Raw genomic sequence first — 5,277 nt, 5'->3', positions numbered from 1 at the left:
TGTGACACCAGCGCGATGGTGAAGAGTGCCTCGAAAAAGGCTTAAACTTTTATGGGCACATGTTAAAAACAATGCACAATACCATAGAATAAAATTCCTTTAAAAAGGTTGTCCAATATCACGTTCATAAAGAAACATGAATTATGGTCGGATCCGTATTCACGCAGAAAACAGGTGCGAAAAGTGATGCACTAATCGGAAGGTTCCCGGAGTTTGGACGGTCGAATCGAGCTGAAATTTTGAGGGGTGGTGGATATAGGAAGTCCGCAGCCGATCAACGGTTGGATCTTCCAAAGGACGTCTGACATAGGTGCTGGAGACCACGCCCTAAACTCGTCCAGATTCCCTTCCAGATTTTGACAGGGTTTCGGTATATCATAGATTGCCCGAGATTCCTCCATCGGAACTCGACGAAATTTTGCATGGTTGTTGTAGACTCAATTCCGCACAATTCCGTCAAAGGAATCATCAAAGTGATGCTCGAGGACGTGGTTGCAGCGGATACAAGTTCACTGTTTGAAAAAATAGCACGGTCGCCCGAGGGCAATGTTGACGTTGAGCCCCCGGGCTGCATGGATGATTCCTCCATGATCTTGATAGAGATCGCAGTTAATGTTGATGAAGGCCCCCGTCCGAACATGATGATCGGAGATGGAGCGCGATCCTCGATCGAGCCAAGGTGACCAGTCGAGCCGGCGACAAAGATGCCGGCATCGCAGTTGATCTGTGGGCGAGCCATTGATCCTTTGCCGATCACACAGCGGAACTCTCAATGAAAGCACCATTATCGGTGTCAAAACTGGTAGATCTCGGGTAGGGGGTCCCGAATTGTGCGTCTAAGGATCGATGGTAACAGGAGACAGGGGGCATGATGTTTACCCAGGTTCGGGCCCTCTTGATGGAGGTAATACCCTACTTCCTGCTTGATTGACTTTGATGAGTACAGGGGTTACAAGAGTTGATCTACCTCGAGATCGTATGTTGTGGTCTAAACCCTACAGGTATGATGAGTAATGTCATAATGATCTAGCAACTAGCCTGGCCTCGGCTTATATAATGTACCAGAAGCCTAGGATAACAAGAGTCCTAGTCGAATACGCCGGTGGAGAGGAGTCCTTGTCTTGATCACCAAGTCTTGTGGAATCTTCCTCATGTATACATCGGTTGTCTGAACTGGCCCTTGAGCATATGTCCATGGGGGTCCTCGGCCCAATCCAACTGATTGGGAGATGATGTGGTGAGTACCCCCTAGTCCAGGACACCGTCACCCATCAATTCTCCTGTCAATGATGAAGCTGCTATGAACGTGCTCTGACTGGAGTCCCGTCTTGCCAGCGTCACAGACTACCTCGCTCGCCTGAAGGTTGCAGTGTCGCGGATTGACACAACGCTTTGGCCGAATGAGACGCTCCAAAATTACCTCGAGTCCTTGATGACTCGACTCAATGAGATCCCTGGTCGAGTGCAGGAATGGAAGAAGTCGTTTGCTCGATGTGGTGCTGACGTAGCTCTATCACTTGTTCGAGTCCATTGTAAGGAGGCTAAGGAAGAAAAGCTAGCAGCAATCAAGGTTGCCAACACCAGGAGACTCGACTTCCAGTCTTTCATGGAGAGCTCCCGCTACTCGAATTGCAGATGGAATCGACCTGGATGAGTTCGTCGAGCCTGCCAGTCCCCCTCCTACGGAGTAAGCAAACTTTTTATGATCTGATTAAATTTGCCTCGGTATGCCGAGTGATTTTGTAACCATTAAACTCCTTCGGGCCTGATGCCCGAGTACTTTAATTTGTGGTCCGGAACTTCGTAGGATTTATCTGAACTTGGTTGCTTTTGAATCTCTTGACTCTTGAGTGGAACTTGTTTTTTCAGTCTGAATTGTTACTGACTCCATGATGCAGCTATGAGGATAAGGTTGCAGTCGACCTACACCTCGTCGTCCTTGCGGATCAGGATGGAGCAGACATATTTGTGCTGCAGCTCTGAGGATAAGGTCGCAGTCGACCTGCACCTCGTCGTCCTTGCGGATCAGGATGGAGCGGACGTTGTATTTGTGTCGCAGCTCTGAGCGTGTTTTAAACTTAGGCGAGTACAGGACTGCAGCTAAGCCCCCGAGTGGGAGGATTGCTCTCCACCCAGTAAGATTTTTTTAAACTTAGGCGAGTGCTAGAGTGCAGCTAAGCCTCTGAGTGGGAGGATTGCTCTCCACTCGGTAGGGTTTTTAAAACTTAGGCGAGTACTGGACTGCAGCTAAGCCCCCGAGTGGGAGGATTGCTCTCCACTCGGTAGGATTTTTGAAACTTAGACGAGTACTGGACTGCAGCTAAGCCCCCGAGTGGGAGGGTTGCTCTCCACTCGGTAGGATTTTTGAAACTTAGGCGAGTACTGGACTGCAGCTAAGCCCCCGAGTGGGAGGATTGCTCTCCACTCGGTGGGATTTTTTTTTGAAACTTAGGCGAATCGGGTTCGCGACTAAGCCACCCACTGGGGGATTGTACTTGTGCCACAACTTCTGAGGATAAGATCGCGGTCGACCTGCACCTCGTCGTCCTTGCGGATCGGGATGGAGCGGACATTGTATTTGTGTCACAGCTCCGAGGATAAGGTCACGGTCGACCTGCACCTCATTGTCCTTGCAGATCAGGATGGAGCAGACATTGTATTTGTGTCGCAACTCCGAGGATAAGATCATGGTCGACCTGCGCCTTGTCATCCTTGCAGATAAGGATGGAGCGGACATTGTATTTGTGTCGCAGCTTTGAGCGTGTTTTAAACTTAGGCGAGTATGGGACTGCAGCTAAGCCCCCGAGTGGGAGGAATGCTCTCCACTCGGTAGGATTTTTGAAACTTAGGCGAGTACTGGACTGCAGCTAAGCCCCCGAGTGGGAGGATTGCTCTCCACTTGGTAGGATTTTTTGAAACTTAGGCGAGTACGGGACTGCAGCTAAGCCCCCGAGTGGGAGGATTGCTCTCCACTCGGTATGATTTTTTAAACTTAGGTGAATCGGATTCGCAGCTAAGCCCCCGAGTGAAAGGATTGCTCCCCACTCGGTAGGATTTTGTTTTTTGAAACTTAGGCGAATCGGGTTCGCGGCTAAGCCACCCACTAGGGGATTTTGGACACAAGCATAAGTAATAACAATCATTTAGGAGACTGCAAAACCATGTCTTTGATAAACAAACTGAAAGGTACTTCTTATTACATCTCGACAGTCTGAATGCTTAAGTGTTAAAATGGTGGAGGAGTTCCGCATTCTAGGCGCGCGGCTCGTCTTTCTTGTGTTCCACATTGTACAGGTGATATGCACCATTGTGGAGCACTTTGGTGATGATGAAGGGCCCTCCCAGGCGGGAGCAAGCTTGTGTGGACGTTGCTGATCCACTCGGAGAACCAGGTCTCCCTCCTGAAATGCTTGACCTCTTACGTTCCTAGCGTGGAATCGACAAAGGTCTTGCTGATAGATGGTCGACCTGATTAGGGCCATCTCTCTCTCTTCTTCTAAAAGATCAACAACGTCTTGACGGGCTTGTTCTACTTCTGCCTCTAAGAAGAGCTCCACTCACGGGGCATTATGGAGTAAATCAGTCAACAGCATAGCCTCGGCTCCATAAACCAGGAAGAAGGGAGTCCGGCCAGTCGACCGATTTGGCGTTGTTCTCAGACCCCACAGTACTGATGGCAACTCATCCACCCAGGCACCAGTCGCATGCTTGAGGTCTCGCATCAATCTGGGCTTCAACCCTTATAAGATCAAACCATTTTCTCTTTCTACTTGTCCATTTGACTGAGGGTGAGCGACTAAAGCGTAGTCGACCCGGGTGCCCTGGGAAGCGCGGAAAGCTCTGAACTCATCTGAATCAAAGTTCGAACCATTATCCATGATGATGATGTGCGGGACTCCATATCTGAATGTTAACTCTCTGATGAAACTGATGGCAGTTCTCGAATCGAGATTCTTGATGGGTTTGGCTTCAATCCATTTAGTGAACTAGTCGACTGCAACAAGCAGGTGGGTGAAACCACTTCAGCCAGTCCTCAAGGGTCCAACCATATCCAACCCCCAAACAGCAAATGGCCAGACGAGCGGAATGGTCTTCAAGGCTGAAGAGGTCTTGTGAGACATGTTGGAGTAGAACTGGCAACTCTCACACTTGTTGACTATTTCCTTTGCCATTTAATTTGCTCGCGGACAGTAAAAACCTGCTCGGTATGCTTTGGCCACGATCGTTCGAGAGGACGCGTGGTCACCACAGGTCCCCGAGTGGATATCATTAAGAATCATTCAACCCACCTCTGGGGTAATGCATCGCTGGGCAACTCCAGTCACACTTTCCATGTACAGTCGACCACTTATCACAGTGAAGGCTTTAGATCGACGGTAGATCTCGTGCTTCATATTTGTCTTCTCGCAGTTCTTTCCTGAGAATATATGCGATATACGACACTGTCCATTCAGGAATGACGACCAAAACTTCCATGATTAGGTCGACCACGGCTGGGATTTCAACTTCAGTCGGATCAGTAGAACTCTTAGGTTGCGGGGGCTCTTCTGTGAAGGGATCCTCTTGAACTGATGGTGTGTGAAGATGCTCCAAAAACACATTGCTGGGAATGGGCTCCCGCTTGGAACCTATTTTTGCCAGATCATCCGCTGCCTGGTTCTTCAGTCGGGGAATGTGGTGGAGCTCTAGCCCTTCAAACTTCTTTTCCAGCTTTCTTACTGCATTGCAATAACCAATCATAGCTGGGCTTCTGACGTCCCACTCCTTCATCAGTTGATTGACCACCAAATCTGAGTCACCATAGACCATTAGGCGATGGACGCCGAGTGAAATGGCCATTAGCACCCCATACAGAAGTGCTTCGTATTCAGCTTCATTGTTGGAGGAATCAAAGTGAATTTGAAGGACATAACTGAGTTTGTCACCTCGCGGAGATACCAGAACTACTCCAGTGCCAAAACCATTCAACATCTTGGATCCATCAAAGAACATAGCCTAATGTTCCGAGTGAACTTGAGTCGGTTGCTGCTGTTCGATCCACTTGACGAGGAAATATGCTATTGCTTGGGACTTGATTGCTTTCTTTGCCTCAAACTTGATATCCAACAGAAGGAGTTCAATCGCCCATTTTGCCACTCAACCAGTTGCGTCTCTGTTGTTCAAAATTTCTGACAATGGAACATCACTGATGACTGTGATAGAGTGATATGAGAAATAGTGTGCAACCTTCTTCGAAGTCAAGTAAATTCCATAGACAAGCTTGTGATAATGCGGATA

This window comes from Triticum urartu, chromosome 5A, assembly GCF_056163025.1.
Source record: "Triticum urartu cultivar PI428250 chromosome 5A, HENAU_Tu73, whole genome shotgun sequence".
NCBI lineage: Eukaryota > Viridiplantae > Streptophyta > Magnoliopsida > Poales > Poaceae > Triticum > Triticum urartu.
This window is presented reverse-complemented; position numbering follows the sequence as displayed.